This window comes from Oreochromis niloticus, linkage group LG14, assembly GCF_001858045.2.
Source record: "Oreochromis niloticus isolate F11D_XX linkage group LG14, O_niloticus_UMD_NMBU, whole genome shotgun sequence".
NCBI lineage: Eukaryota > Metazoa > Chordata > Actinopteri > Cichliformes > Cichlidae > Oreochromis > Oreochromis niloticus.
In genome coordinates, this window is record NC_031979.2 from 29,142,733 (window position 1) to 29,159,320 (window position 16,588).

Genomic DNA, 16,588 nt, shown 5'->3' on the forward strand with positions numbered 1-16,588 from the left:
CTGGTGCTCCCAGACCACAAGAGGCCACAGTCTTTGTTGGAGCTAAGAATGTTTTGAAAAGAGTATAATTGCAACCACATGAATCAACAATCTTCGCTAAGTTGAATTTGCATTACTGTGTATCTGTGTGTGACAGTATATGCTAGCGCCGTCTCTAAAAGATTACATTTATTTTGTCAATGCAAAATTAGTCTAAACAACTTTCTCTTGTTTCCCTCATGACCTCATGGCGCTCTGGCATTATTCAAAATACTACAAATGACATCACTGTGTAACAAAAATGTTATTATGGGATGCTACAGAAGCCTTCATATCTTTTAGCTGAAGTCATTTTTTTAAAAGAGAAAGCTGCAGTTACAGTCACAGGTCACATACTGGTTCATCGAGCTTGGGAACGAACATCTGTGAGAATGGCAACCTGATTCTTGATTTATGCATGTTAGTCACGTTTCTATTTCTCACGACTGTTTTGGGTACGTCTCTTCTTCAAAGGCTTCATCAAACAGATAATCTTTTCCAACCACTCATATCTTTAGACTTGTTTGAGCATCAAGGGGAAAGATTCAAATGCGATAAGATGATTGTAATGCTTAAAGGACATCTGTTCGCACGGGGTACTGTATGAGGTAATTGTTTGAGGAAATAAAAATGTGACAGCAGCAGTATCCTGCTTCTTAGATGTCTCTTCGCAAATGCAGTTTTAGTCTGAAGGCAAAGTGCAACATTTCTAAAAAATGCACATATTTAAGGCAGTGTGCTGGATGACTACCAACATGGGGCAAAGTTGCATCAACTGGAGTGTTTACTGGAGCATTCTTAACTTCTTCAAACAGGGAAATGACTAAACTATATTTTAAAGACCATAAAAATATAGAAGTTATTAAAGAATTTAATCCACTTCCATGGGGTTTCTGAAACATTTCATAAACCAATGCTTTTAAAAAAAATAATAATAATAAATGAAAATGTGAAAATAATGTCGTACTAAGGCTTTCATGACCAGGCCATAATTACTTGTTGGTCTGCAATAATCTTAAAAATAACAGAATTTGATGAATTTCTTTGCCACATATTGTATTGAAAAAGTCACAAAGTTAAAGTTAAAAACTATAGCACGATATCAGTAATTTTTTGCAGTAAATATCAGATACTTAGATCCCATTTTCTACAAGAGTTTTTAAAAACAGGAACCCTACAACAGTAGATGGATGTTTAATAAAGAATCCCTTCCATGCCTGTGCGAGCAATTAAGTTGTGAGGGTGATGATGTGAGTGTTGAGATAGCAACAGACATCTCAACAGTGCGAGACCTCTGAACAGCAGGCCTCTTCTGGGCCCCGACTTGAACCAGCAGCTGGCTCAACATTCATTTTCCCTCTGGGATGTCTGAGAGGATCAAAGACTAGCAAGCAGCATGTAGCGTGTGAATACAGGCTATTGAAGTGTATTGCAAAACTTTGAAATTTTGTGGAGTTAATATTTAGAAAGATAGTCCTGATAATTCAATAACTTTCTTTTTCTGTCTTTTCCAACAGTGCCATCCTTCACTTTTACACCAACAGGTAAGCACCTTCTCCTGCAGTACATACAGTATCTATGGTTTTATAAACTCAATGTACTACAGCACAGGCCTTTTCCCATTTTCACAAACTTCTTGGAACATAAAAATACCAAACAGTGTGCTCAACACATTAAGCACATCTCAGTCCAGTTTCCCAATAGAAAAAAGGCCAATTCAGGAAAAAAGGAAGACAAACAAAACAACACAAGAAAACAATCAGAATCTGACAATGACAGATACACATCCCCCATAAAAATCCAAAAAAGATTCCTAAACCTATTCAAAGATCCCTTGTTTGTCCTTCAATATATGTTATTCTTTCAGTGGGAAGGTTGTGTCCTCTTTGTTTCCTTTTAAATACAAACCAAACCAGAATATCTTATAACAACATGAACATTTTCACTGCCGTTGGGAAAAGCGTCCTTTAATGGCTTTAACATTAAAGTCCTAACAGAATCATTAGAGAAATTACCAGCTGTAGAGAAGTTGGTGAGGAAGACTTGATAAAAACAAGAAAAGGCCCCATTAATTGGCACAGTTTAAAGGTCTACCTCAACATAAATGTTCCAGCAAATATTTGAGCTGTTTCAGAACATAAAGCTCAAAAAAGAAGAGGCCACACTACCAAGAATCTGTTTTATAGTAGTGGTAACTTGATCAAAGGGCTGCTGGCAACCTCAGAGGGGATTTAGGAGAATGACACACCACCAGAGTCTCCAACACACCAATTAAACAGGCAAGTGGCAGCAGAGCTAAGGAGGTTATCTGTGAGCTGAAGTGACACAGCATAAAACAGATAAAAGAAAAGCTCCTTGTATATCTGTATCTTTCTGTCCCTGCAAGTCTGTCTTTACAGTTCTCTCCACCTTCTTCTTTCACTCGTGGACTTTCATCCCTCGGAAATTCCTTGTTCCCTTGAGGTGTGTAAAAGGGTGTTGGCGGTGTTTAGCGAAATGGCAAATGTGAAACAGTGTGAATAGATAAGAGGAAGTAACAGTGAAGGAGACAAATCCCGTGCAGTCTGTGTTTGTTGTTCTACTGGTTGATCCTGTCTGTGCAGGGATTGTATCCACACGGTAGCAGTGCGCTTTCTGTCTGCCTTGAGTCTTGCAATCAGGTAGAATAATTTTGCAGTGGCAGGCTTGTTTCATGGAAGTCTTTCAGCTGAAACATAGTCCTTGCTTGCGCATTTAGGTTCGACTCTTTAGAGAGAAAATCCCTGCCCTGGTACTCTGTGTGAAACCAGGACTTTGCTGAGCATTATACTGATTTTCATCTTTAACCAGACTGTGTGATAAATTAGTTTGCATAAGATCTCCTCTGGCTACATGCAGAGACCACACCACACACTTCCTGTTTTGAAAGAGAGACAAGGAATCAACACAGCTAAGGCCCAACCTACCCCTCTTCCACCTTCTCTGCTCTCAGGGAAGAGATTGTAATTAAAGTTGGAAGTTTATCTCTCCTTCACACACACCGGCAGCTTAGAGCTCCTTGAAAGAGTCCAACTTGCAGCACACAGAGCTTCAAACACGCTGAACCCGAGCCAGACAACCAAAGAGCTCTGCATCTTTGTTCTTCATAAGCCTCTTACACATCCTCCTGTTGCTTCGTGTGTGCATGTGTGTCTATGACTCAGCTGAAATGATGCCACACGCATTCAATCACACACTCACTTGCACTGATACAAAAACAAAAACACAGCACTAGCTTAAAAGGAAGTCTCCCAATCATCTTTCACAAAATTGGCAATTCAAAATAAATACTTATTTTCTTATTGAATAAGTTAACTCAAATAATTTTATGTTGAACTTACATGACTGTGGTGAAAATAAGGACATCACGACAATCATAACGACGGTGGAATCATGACAGAAACTCATTTTCTCTCTTTCAGTGGCATATCAGAGAGGTGGAGAAGGTGTCAGCAGTGCTGGAAGGTAAGAGTTCATTTAGTGTCTTTGAAAAAAAATTATATTTTAAACAGGCACATTAAGTGAATGAATGCTAAGAATGTAATTTCAAATACAAAGAATCCTTAAACCTCCGCAGTATATTTGTAGGGTGTGCCTTGTGTACTTTTCTTTGACAAACACTAGGGGGAGTGCTGTGCCTTTCAAAGGTAGCACAGAGCAGAGGAGGGGTAAGGACTTGCATTAAGTATGTAATAATTCTACAGGAACAAAGCCCCATATAGTCTGCCAAGTGCCCATCCTTGTCCCAAATGGTGGAGAACCACATCCAACCACCAGGCTGTGCCGTAGCATCACCATAAAACATTAATGGAGCTACATGCATGTACATAGCAGCAACAGCACGCCGCCTAATGTAGTGGAATTGTGCATTTTGCATAAACAGCAAGAATGTCTGGACTTGGACCTGTATATCCATTGGATGGCATTTGGCATGTGTTCATATAACTGGTAAATAGCAGGGAAAAACACGGGAAAATATGCATTCATTCATTATGCTCTCTTTACTCTAGTCCAAAACATAGTTAATACTGTAATGTATGCGTGTGTTGTTCTTGTGTTAATGAACAGTTAGCTTGAAGCCATCATTATATTATTCAGTGGTATGATTGAATTGGCTGTGTCAGCTCTGCACAAAGACAATGGTTGTTCAGTATCAACATATAACTGCCAGGGTGATTGAGGAGTCATTGTGAGATTGTATTTGGCTGTACAAGACAAATGTGTTCATTACCCAAAATGAATCCAAGAAATGAGTCATTTAAGAGGGAATGAGAAAATGTAATTCATGGCTAATTCACTGTTTCGATATGCAAACCCAGAGTCACTCTATAGAGATTTGGATACTCAAACAATATATGTTCCTGCATTCTTTTTGTATACTAAATTGATTCATTCAATGAGCAAAAACAGACCGTCTTTACTTGGCTTAAGGTCCAGTCGTACAGTAGAATCCTGTTAAATGAGCCATCTTGATTCGAATTTGAATTAAAGCTGAAAAACAGGAGACAAGACAGAGATGGATGGCAAAACAATGACAAGGATGCATTTTTCTTCCGTTGCTCAAGTCTGTTCTCCTTGTGTACAGCTTAAAAAAACACTTTCCAGTGATAGAGATATTGTGTGACACTGTGGAATCTACTCGGTGAGTATTTGTGGTTCACTGCCTGTTCAGGACGTGGATTTCGCAGCATTGGGAGAGAATTTTATCTAGCTGTCTAATCCAGGCGGATCGCTAATGCTCACGAGGGCTCAGGGAAAGTGTCATCGGCTATGGCCAAGCCAAGCACACACAATCTATTTAGCTGGGCTTTTTTCTAATGTGCTCCCTGCGCCCGTGTGTGGCCAAAAGGCAAAAAGTGCTAAAGCCGGATTTCTACTTTTCCCCTTCTCAGCTGGATAAATAAACTCACATAATCTTCTCTTTCAAATATTATGTTATTGTGGGTGTTGCAGTTCATTCACATAAATGTCACTGTGGCATTGGCTTGGTTTCTTACTATTGTTAACCATTTGGTGCCCTTTTTGTTTTTTTCCTCCTCCTTTTTTTGTCCACAGGCCGGGTTTACTAAACATTGGGGACTCTGCCACTCAACCCTGGCTGGCTGACACATGGCCCAACTCATGTTCCAACCACAATGACTGCAGCATCAACTGCTGCACTGCTGGCAATGGCAACAGCGACAGCAACTTGGCAACATACAGCCGACCAGGTATGCATGTTTTGTCAGTGCCGTATGTAGTCAACAACCAAAATAAACCCTCCTCTCGAAGCCAACAATGCAATCATTTGACAAAATAACTGTAGAGATAAGAAATGTAGGGAGCTGGGGGAATCTGCAGTGCAAAAGGAAGTAAAATCTGATATCTAGGTTAGCTCCCTGGAGAGTTATTCTGTGTATCGCTCCCTTCTGTAGGTCTCCACAAGAAAAACCTAGAGAAATATTAGGATTAAGAGAGGCTGTGCGCTTGTGTGTTTGATTTATCTGAGGTTAAAGTAGAGCTGTTTTAGGCAGGAAATAAAAGGAACACACTGAGCAGGGCTCATAGCTCTACTCTGTTGCTAATCAAATTGCTCTGCTGATTTCCATACAGTTGTTATACCCGGTAATGTAATTTCCCCTAAGTGCTCAGTTATTTAAGAAATGTGCAGCGGGCGAAGGGGTCAAGGCTGGACTGCAGACGATGGCCAGAAGCAGAGAAAAAGAGAATGATAGAGGGAGAAGGGTGTACCTGGAAATGCAGATGGAAAGAGAGAAAAAGTAGTGATGAAGAATAAGTGTATGTTAAATGATACAGTGAGATGTACTGGCAGAAATACAAAGCATGGATAAGATAAGTAGGGTGAGGGGAAAAAAGAGAACACCACCAGGTGGCCTCTAGTTTATTTAGCACTAGTACAGTTATCAACAAAGGGAAGCATATTTGGCCTCAGAATCTTATGCATTGCTGCCAAACCACACACACAGAGTATGATGTAGGACGTAATATTAATAATTAACAGCCATGACCAAAAAACCTCTATCCTCTGGAACTTGGATTGCAATGAAATGCTTTATGTTCTAAATTATGCACTTTGGGACTATGCCTTTAAGGGCAGCACATAATTCCTGTCCAGCTGTTCAATCCAATATCCATCCAGCCACTAAATAGTTTCTCCTGACTTCAAACCTTTCCAATGAGGATTAATAATTCATTTTGTAGACTATAGTCAAGTTGAGTTTTTCTTTGCGCTAATCACCCCTCTGAGGTTGAAGTGTTTAACTCTACCTTAACATGGTCTGAGATGTTTAACAGGGAATAACAGGCTAGAGGCAGCCCTCACTCGCATGACACCCTGCTGTATGACACTAAGGAGCTTGCCAGATGCATGCTTTGTGTGTGTGCCAAACCTAAATTCTGAACATTAAGAGGATCACTGACTAGGTGACAGAGCAAAGAAATACGAGTTAATGTCCCTTTATCTCAGCCATAGGGGCGCTTTATCACACATCAACCTTTGAAGTGTTTGAGCTTTTCCATGCAGCTGAAACATGAGTTACGTGGCACGAGCTGCGCGCACCTATGGCCGTCCTTGGTATTTACCGCAAGGCTGGCTCTCAGATCTGCTGGAGGATTTGAATATTTTATGAGCCAGGGAAAATTGGATCTGTCAGTGAAGCTGTGCTTTTACTGCACGCCTCTTTCCAGGTCTTTGATACAGACATGTCTCCGTCCCTCTCAATGAGCAAAGACGCTCCCAACCATCAGAAGAAAAAGAACACAGATGACACCTACACTGAGTCATTGGTGAAACTGAGAAGGGGGTAACATAACCTGTGTCAGTCACCTAGAGCAGATCATCATTTTTGCAAACAAAACTGAAACTTAAAGCATAAGTAGAAATGTCTCTCTGGTAGGTGGGGATTATTCAAAAAGCTTGAGATGAAAAATGTGTCGCTTTTCTTAAATTTTTTCAGCTCGACAGTAGATGAAATGATGCCTTATTGTTTGAAATCTTTTGCCAATCTGGCATACTGCTGCTAAGCTGATCAGCAGTAGAAAAGACTGACTAAATGCCCTCCTCATGTTCTTCAGCCGACTGTATCGCCAATTATAACAACCAGATGGAAAACAAGCAGACCAACCTCATGGTGCCTGAGTCAGGAGTCTATGGAGATGTAGACCTGTCCAACAAGATCAATGAGATGAAGACCTTCAACAGCCCAAACCTTAAAGATGGCCGCTTTGTAGGTCCAGGGGGCCAGCCGACACCTTATGCCACCACTCAGCTCATCCAGTCCTCCATTATGGGAAACAACATGAACTCAGACAGAGGGACTGGAGGGAGTGGAGGTGGACTCGTGGGTGGAGGAGAGGTGAATGAGAAACACTGCTGGAAGCCCCCCTCAGTCCAGCAGCAGAAACAGGAAATAAGCTCCCAGCTGCAGTACAACATCATGGAGCAAAACAAGCTGAACAAGGGTGAGTGTGTGGAAAAGCCAGCAGCCATCTTTAGAGAGGGCAACTCCAAGCCATGATCTTCTTCCACTTGATTTTTCCCTCACTTCTCTCTTCTCCTGGCTGTTTCGCCCCACTCTGGATGCCTGTAGGAGAGTTTCATGCTCATGTATCCCTTGGCTCTGTCTCAGTCCTTTTCATTCAACAAAAGCACCATCGCTGTCTTTCTGCCTGTCTGTATGGCATTCATGCAACCTCTCCACGCAATCAAGTAGAATATCTTTACTGCTAAATGAGGGCCAGGCTTGAATTGCTGTCATCTTTTGGTATCTGGGGTGTCTCTTTTTATAACGAAAGCAGGTGTGAGAGTTTATCCTTGGTGTCAGATTTCTAAAGGAAAGATAAAGATAACTCAAAGATCTTTAAAGATGCTTTGAATGAAGCTATCATCACCTGGTCGTACCTGCAGAAAGGAACCACAGCTGGTGTGATAGTTTTAAGATTTCAGTGCAGCTGTTGCATGTGTTCACATACTCACATGAGAATGAATATGAAAGCATGACCTGCATGCCTCATGTGTAGCTAAAATACATAGTTCTCGGTGTAATCTCATTTCACTCCATATATTGTTTAACATTTCTAATGTAAAGTGGTGATCTTTTTTAGTACAAAGTAGTCGTCTTTGTGGTGTCCCTGTGTTCTTGCCTCCCTGCGATAACTATATCCTACACTATCCTCACCACCAGATCGCTACAGAGGAGGTGACAGCCCTATGCCAGCCACCATTCCCTACAGCCAGACTCATGACAGCCACACTGGGGGCTCCTACAACAGCTCTGACCGGGGCAGCAGTAGTACCTCCGGTAAGATGGTTAGAGGATCAAGGACAGGAGTTTTTTCAGGTCGGGCAGTCGGCAGTTATACAAATCAACACATAGACTCTCATTCGATGTTCGCAGGAAAAAAAAAAAGGCAAAATATTATTTTTCCAGCTAATTATTACTATGAATTCTATAATCACATATACCCTCAAGCTCCATTTTAAAATCCCAGTTTTCTCAAAGGCTTTGAATCACTTTGAGACACTAATAAAATATGCTTTCAATTGTAATTTGATTAATTTGCATGTTAGCCCATCTCGAAGCAAAGCCTTCAGTGTGGAAATACGGTGAATAAAACACAAGTGCCAACAATACTTTCAAACAAAGGCATGAGAGCATGTTTCCATTGTTTTTTGCTTTCTTTATGCAACATCATCCAAGGATGTTTAAGGCAAATTAGATAAAAGGAAATGCATCTTCAAATTATTTTGTGTTCATTATTCTGCTTTGTGCTTTTTATTTCTGTGTTTGTCCTTGCTTATTTTGCATTACTTCCGTTAATTGGCTTTACTTTAATTCCAGTATGGAGCAGCCTAATTTCATCATGGCCTCAATGTCTGTCTTTGGACAAGGACAAATGATAACACATTGCAGACGGCATGCAACACTGCCACCTTAATGCCATGTATCCATTCTGATATTGCGTTTGAAGTTCAAGCCATTAAGGAGCAGCCTTTAGTGCTGCCTGCACATCACAGCTCATTGGTTCACAATTTTAATAGTTTTCTATTAATTGGACCCTTTTCTGCTGTTTTCCTTCTACCTTTTCTCTTCATATTGGGTTATACCCCTTCAGGGAAATAGCTGTTTTATAGTATTTCCCCTCATTTAATTTCTGAGCAGTATGGGCATACTTACATAAATTGGAGAGTTGCATTAGCCTTTTCACTCTCACGTGTAAAATTATCGTTTTCTTGTCAGTCAGCCTTATTAATGTCAATTTTCTCTGCTGTCAGTATCTTTGTTACCTTGTGATTTCTCCAGCATTAATAATTGATGTGATTTTTAGAGACAGAGAGTATGTGTATCTGTAGCGGTCCTGTGAATGATCGTTTTCCCTTTTGTGAACAGGGAGTCAGGGTCAAAAGAAGGGAGTGCGCACCCCCAAAGTACCCAAACAAAGCACAATGAATTGGGCTGACCTTCTGCCCCCTCCTCCTGCAAACCCACCCCCATCTCGGAACACAGAGGAATACTCTCTACCGATGGAAGAAAGGTGGGACATGTCTAAATGGACATCTGATCTGACAGTATATTTAAATACTAGTTCATTGCTGCTGCCTTTTCTCCACATTCATTCCAAACAATTGCCCCGAGCATTTTCTGTCCATTAGTGCTAGGTTCATGTCAGACCCTGATAGAAGGCTGACATGAATATTTAGAGGATGTTTTCTGGCCTCAATATAAAAAAACCCAAAAAACATTCATGTTTTTGCTGAATGATATGAAGGTAATGAGGCTTGTTTCTCTCTGCTGGCAGCTGTGATCCAGACATGCAGTGCCCCATGCCCCCCTCTCACATGTACCTGCAGCCTGATGAGCTGGAGGAGGAAGAAGAGATGGAGAGGGGGCCCACTCCTCCCATCCGTGGGGCAGCTTCTTCCCCTGCTGCCGTGTCTTACAGTCACCAGTCCACAGCCACTCTCACCCCCTCACCCCAGGAGGAGATGCAGCCGATGCTCCAGGATGCCCCAGACAGCCATGAACGCAGGTACAGCAGCATGATGTCAAGGTGTCTGCAAGAACAAAGTAGCAGAAGAAGAGCACTCAGCCGCTGAAAAGAAAAAAAATCCTCAAGAAATGTATCTATTCTCTAAAGCCTCATAAAGAAACATGATTTACTTTGCATTTGAAATTCATGGCTGTTTTCCTGATTGAGCCCATTAAACTCCATGTATATCGTCTGTATATTGTGTGCACCGTTGGCCATTTTTCAAAAGCATATCTTAGGTTTTAGACTGATTTCTTACCTTCTAGGGAGTCATTTGTTGCAGTTCATTTCCGTATAGTATGAGGATTCAAGCAGTAGAACATTAGGTTTTTTCTAAAAAAGTGTTTCAAATAGGTAGCACATCAGCGTAAATTTAGTCAAATGTATTTTTGTCAGTGATTATAATTGTGCAGAAATCCAGCTGTGAGATAGAACTGTTTTGGAAAACTCATCCCTGTTATTGTGCCTGAAGGGGGGAAAAAAGCCATAATGAATTTCAAGTTCATCTTCCACAGAGAAGCCATTTTAAAATAAATTAGCAAATTCACATCATTGGGGTGATCAAAACTTAACTTCTAATGTGACATAAGAAGATCATCAACATCATCAACAGTAAAGCACCTCATTTGTAGTCAATTGGCTAAAACATGGGACGATTAAGTTGTTTTTTCCATAACTGGGTAACTATGATTTAATGATGCAAAAATCTCTACAGTTTATGGGATACTGATATGAGTTTTTTCTCACTTTTTATAGGCGCCATGCTGTGAGCCCCCCACCCCCTCCCAGGCCCATGTCTCCTTCACACACATATGGGTATATCAACACCCCGTTAGCCTTGGACACGGATGGTATGGAGGAGGAGGACATACTGGAGGAAGAGGAAGACGGCGATGAGACGGATGCAGAAGTGGCTAAGATGCACTACCACCACACCCACCCCCACACAAACCCTCACCATCCCCAGATGCATCCGCGGAGGTTGCTACTACGAGGGCTAGAACAGACGCCTGCATCCAGCATGGGAGACCTGGAGAGCTCAGTGACGGGCTCCATGATCAACGGATGGGGGTCAGCTTCCGAAGAGGATAATGTCTCTTCGGGGAGATCCAGTGCAGTCAGCTCATCAGATGGATCCTTTTTCACAGACGCCGACTTTGCTCAAGCGGTTGCTGCAGCTGCAGCTGCAGAGTATTCAGGCCTCAGGGTGGCAAAGTACCCTAGTTCACAGGGCCAAGACGTTGGGGGAGCTTCGGGTAAAGTAGACCACTTTTATAGGAAATGTTTCTGCAATAATTTTATTCTCTTCCTGTCCAAGAAAAAGAGGGAAAAAAACTATTGTTCTGTTTCTTTTGTCAGCGCGAAAATACCAAATAAACCCATCAAGCCACCGTCCTGGCAGCCCGGTGTCTACAGACAGTAACATGAGTATGGCCGCTGTACACAGGAGGCCTCCTAAAAAGCAGAAACAACATCCTGTAGGTCATCCAGCGAACCAGCGACGTGAAGTTTTCAATGAAGGTACACGTCTTTTAATTACATCTAGTTATATTTAAAACAGGCTCATTTGATATTGTAGATTACTAACTAAAAATATAATAAGATAAAATAGTAAAAACCCTTTCTGCCAATTAAGTAAAAACATTTCAGGTTCAAGTAATAGTGATCCAGAATTACAAGTCTGGTTTTAACGAATGTTTCTTTCAGGCCTTTTTTTGTTTAAAGCCTATGGTGTATGTGTGTGTGTGTGTTATGCAGCATCTAAAAATGATCAATTATCAAGAAAATTAAATGTTTATCATCTCCATCCGGGCACACACCGTCTCTTTATCACTTATCGTTATTTACACAGACAAGTGGCAGCAGTTTAGCTGTATCCCACAAGTACACAGATGGTCAGTTTGTATCAATGCTGCTCCTATATTTCCTGTAAAGATATGGAAGGGAGAAGTGCAGTTATCTGTGACAGCGTGTCTGTAAATGACTGAGTATGGGTGTGCTGTAAGCCAGAATTTTAATCATCTTCTCATGTGTTTATGCACATGCATACGTGGCTTCACTCCTAATTTGTGGCAGGGCTGAACAGATCGGGCGAGTGGTGGGCTGGAGGCCAGGGCCGTGGCGTAAAGAAATTGAGGGGGGTTGTCTCACGGGGGCTCTGCCCAGCTTGGAGATGCTGACACTGGGATGTCTCTCTACTCTAGCCACTAATGAAATGGATCAAGGTGCTGTGGCTCATACTGAAGCATCACCTAGCTCAGTAGGGGTGGAACATAAACCAAAAAGAGGCTAAATACCGGAACAGCTGCGCAGAGAAGGAAAAGCTTTAACCTTGTTAAGGGAAAGAGCAATTAACATTTTATAGCACCATCATTTAAAACTCAGAAGCCTACCAATGGACAACCTGCTTTCCCCACTTCCTTTCTGCTTTGATCTTGTGGAAAGATCTTTTTTTTTTTTTATCTGTATGTGAGAGTGTGCACATTGTCACTCTTGTGTGTACAGTATGTGCTGTCCCAGAGCTGGCTCTCCTCTTAGTGTCAGGTGTCCTTGAGTGTTGGAAGCACTTGACAGGGAGATTTAATATCCAGCTCACTGGGAGCCAGACCAGCTATATCACTGCAGAAACCCCCCCAACCCCCTCCAAACCACCCGCCTCTTGCCATCATCCTTATATCCTGGCTTCCTCCCCATCCGCTGCCCCTCCCATTGGCGTGATCTCTCCATCCCACTCCACTCTCCTCTCCTTTCCTCTCCTGCTCTGCTCCGTCTTTGTTTGAGCAAGGAGGGGGCGTACTGACAGCTCTGCAGTTCTGTCTGTCTATCAGTCCTCCTGCTGATTACATTTGATCTGAATGGATTGTTTTTCATTTAGAGTTTATTGCCTCCCCTGCCCCCAACCACCCACCCTCCCACCCTACATACCCTGTCTGTGGTTTGGAATACTGCTTCTGAGGTGATAGGTAAAAAAGATAATTTAATGAAATTTAAAAGAAAGGAAACACAAACCCTGTTTCCTTGGCACAAATTACATTTACAGAGGCAAACACATAACTGTCATTTGTTTATATATCCCTAAGGTGTCCTAATTTCTTTAGGTTAAGACCGCTAACCAGAAAAAAAAAATCAACACCTCTACCCCTGCACCTCAACAGCCTCACTTCCCTACTACTTATCCTTTTTTGACCTAGTCATTTCTTTTGTTTGCACAGTTGATGTGGAAACACCCAAGTTATATTCCCTCCATGATTCATATTATGTTTGACTCTGATGCCTTTGTCTGCCTCCTCACCGAACTTAACCCTTTCCTTTCCCTTCCGATATGCTTCAGCCTTGTCTGCCTAATTAACCACCAGACCCTCAGATTAATCCTCCTTGGCAAGCTCAGAGACAGTTTCAGACCTGAGCTCTGTTCTCGCCGATATTTCCTCGTAAATCTAAAAGGCGCTCTGCTCCTCCCTTGTAGCAAGCTATAGCTCACAGACTGTGGCATTGATCGGACTCTGACTGAGGCAGAACTCAGGAGGCAAGACAGATATTAAAAAACTGCAGACGCCTCTCTGCTATATGATATTGACCATCCCTTTTGTATTCAAGGGGAGTGGAGGATAATCAGGAAAGTGTATTGAAGCTTCACTATACTGCTAAGACAACACAGCAAAGACATCACCAGCCCCATTAGCTTGTTGTGTGTTTAAAAAAAAAAGAAGAAGAAGAAAAATCTTTGATTCTTCTAATCCAGTTTTGTCTTAAAGTCTGTGAGGTAGTCACTGAGATCTTAAGTGTAAGAGCTGACACTCACTATGTTTAATAACGTTCTAATCCAATGTGGATTATGGGTCTGGCTGCCAACAAAACCATCCTCCAGGTTGGTAGCTGATTAGAAGATGAAATGCCATTGATCGCAAGCAGACAAGGCTTTTTGCTCTGCGTTTTGTTTAGATAGCCGTGTGATGTGCGAGAGGCCAGGCGGCTCACTGGCTGGTCTCATATGAATAATGGCTCAAGGACAAGCAGCATTGATTCATCGACAGAAGAAGTCGAATAGGCCAGAGAGGCAGCTGCTGACCGTCACACTCCCCTCCTCTCTAGCTCAAATCTCATAACTCTCTGGCACATTCAGCCTCTCTAATGTCATCTGTTCTGTTTACTGTCTGTTCGGAGGAGTTTCCGTTCAGCATGGCTATGTCTGCAGCTCTGGGTGTATGTACACACATCACAGCTGTGTTTGTGCATCACCTTGCAGGTGTGAGACAAGTGAGTGACAGATGATACACACTAAAGTTTCATAAATACACAGATCTTGTTCTCCAGTCTTTTGCAATTTTCTAAACTCTTGTGGAGTTTTTTTGTTTTTAATGTGCTTTTGCTTCCTGTGTTTATTTTTCAGATCTCCCACCTCCACCCATCCCCCCTCCAGCAGTGCTCAAGTCCCCTACACACCCTTCCAAGGTAGCTCTGGAGGGCCGGGGAGTGATTTCCCCCAAAGCCGGTGAAGTTCGAGACAAGAGAGGAGGAACAGGGGGATATCGAGCCCGAGAGGACTCGGACCCCAGAACCAGCTCATCTGAACGCAAAGATGCTCAGGATAGACAAAAGACTGCTCACGGAGGGAAAGGGAATAAACATGAGAGTAGCACTACCAACAAAGCGCGCCAGCATGCAGGTACTACAATAGTTACAGCATAAAAGAATTCTTCAGTCTGATGGGTAGCACCTTGGTTCTTAACTATTGTTCCCTGTTTATAGGTTCAGAGGACATTATGCCGTATAGCCGACCACAGTTCCCTACAGTCAACAGCCCCCGAGACCCAAGCTCCTCTAGCTCCATGTCCTCCCGGGGCTCAGGGGGCCGGCGGAGAGGAGAAGGAGGGCGAAGGAACCCTGCAGATATGGGCCTCAACACCTCCGGAGCCTTCCAACCAGGAGATGAAGAGATAGAGGTAAAGGGTAGTCTTAAATTCTACTTCTCTGAAATATACATGATGGCCATCTACACTGTAGTAAAGACAATGTCCCATGTTTGCATCTGTTAATCTTGGCAAGAGATTGAATACAGTTTTTGGACAATGACACAATCTTTGTAATTTTTGGCTCTCTACAACGTCAGACTGTATAGAGCCAACTTGAATTAAAGTTGGCTCTAACTTTAGTTCAACGGCTCTATATTTTAAATCAAGGTATTTTTACCAAACGTATTGCATTAGTTGCTTGGCAATTTTCAGAGGCTGAAAAGTAATTGGACAATTGACTGACAAATATAACTGGGTATCTTAACTTGAGGGAAAAAAAGATCATCTTGCAAAAGAGGGAAAGATACCACTGGCTAAAAAACAAACAAACAGAGAGAGAGAAAGCAAAAATTGTATTAGTGGCCAAATCCATATTTGGGCCATTCTTAAAAACAAGGAATGCACTAGGTAGCTCAGCAATACCAAAAGGCTTGAAGTGAATGATCACAAAATTCTTTCCTTGGTTAGAAAAAACCCTGCACAATAGTTAGCTAGTGTTGAGGAGGTAGACATATCACATAAAAGAGCACAGTTCTTCTGGACAAAAAGAAAACAAAATGGAAAAAAAAAATACCAAGATTATCTTGTACCAGAATGGTGTGAAAAGAAAAGTAATTAGTAGGACTGGAATAGTTCCTAATCAAAAACACAGCAAAAATGGGTACGTACAGCCGCCAATGAAACTGGGTCACTAGTGTTTATTTGTGATGCGACTGCTGATAGAAGTAGCTGGATTCATTCTGTACAGGGATATACTCTCAGCTCAGGTTCAGCCAAATGCTGCAAAACTGATCAGACAACGCTTCACAGTCCAAACTGGTAATGAGCCAAAGCATACTCCAAAAGCAACTTAAGAGTTTCTTAAGGGAAAGAATATAGTATGCTTTTCAGTTAGTGAAGACAAAACTGAAAGCGGAGAGACCCACAAAAAAGCAGCAACTGAAGGTGCCTGTAGTGATGGCCTGGCTGAACAAAACAGCTTTTGGTGATGTCTGTGGGCGCTAGACTTTAATAAGTCATTGACTGCAAAGAATGAAAATCCCTAGCAGCCAATAATTTTGTATTTAAAATAATTTATGACTTAAATGTTTAAGTCCCCCATTGTTAGAGGACATTTGGACAATGTCTAAAAATGGCACTGACAAGAAAAAGAAATTTTATAGATGTTGCTGTATGTTGTTGCATTATACAGATGCGCAGTGAGTCACAGATTAGCTATATTGGTGTTTACTAGAAGGGAGACATGTAATGTTACCAGAATCATATATATATATATATATATATATATATATATATATATAAAAAATTCATTGTAAAGGTAAAAAATTGAAACACTGAGTAATAGTATGAGGAAAAAAAATGCAACGCAGAATAACTACAACCAACAAGTGCACAGAGTTTGAAGTCCACTCATTTATGTATTTCAGTCTATTGTCCCTTCACAGACACAGATCTACAGTGAGTCAATATTGGCTGACCTGTGTGCTAACCAAAATGTTTTTGTTTTTCCA

At 41.7% G+C, this 16,588-nt stretch overlaps 2 long non-coding RNA genes across 10 annotated transcripts in view; one reads left to right on the forward strand and one right to left on the reverse strand.

Annotated features, from left to right (window-relative positions):
- The window catches only part of LOC102081077 (roundabout homolog 1), a 221,376-nt gene that overhangs the window by 203,550 nt on the left and 1,238 nt on the right, over positions 1-16,588 (forward strand). For all 7 annotated transcript variants that reach the window (XR_002056403.2, XR_003213826.1, XR_003213825.1 and 4 more), the window contains 11 exons: positions 1,536-1,562; positions 3,459-3,501; positions 5,092-5,246; positions 7,111-7,497; positions 8,220-8,336; positions 9,426-9,570; positions 9,835-10,065; positions 10,822-11,321; positions 11,425-11,586; positions 14,456-14,731; positions 14,815-15,008. This is a non-coding gene — a long non-coding RNA (roundabout homolog 1). The remainder of the gene's footprint in view (positions 1-1,535; positions 1,563-3,458; positions 3,502-5,091; positions 5,247-7,110; positions 7,498-8,219; positions 8,337-9,425; positions 9,571-9,834; positions 10,066-10,821; positions 11,322-11,424; positions 11,587-14,455; positions 14,732-14,814; positions 15,009-16,588) is intronic.
- LOC109194608 (uncharacterized) overlaps positions 1,569-16,588 on the reverse strand; it is a 41,331-nt gene continuing 26,311 nt past the window's right edge. Inside the window, exons 2-4 of one of the 3 annotated variants that reach the window (XR_003213830.1) lie at positions 9,881-10,090; positions 3,378-3,494; positions 1,569-3,242 (exon numbers count right to left, since the gene is read on the reverse strand). This is a non-coding gene — a long non-coding RNA (uncharacterized LOC109194608). Of the gene's footprint in view, positions 3,495-4,457; positions 4,528-9,880; positions 10,091-16,588 lie in introns of all 3 variants that reach the window. The other 2 variants (XR_003213829.1, XR_003213828.1) reach the window with 2 other exon arrangements.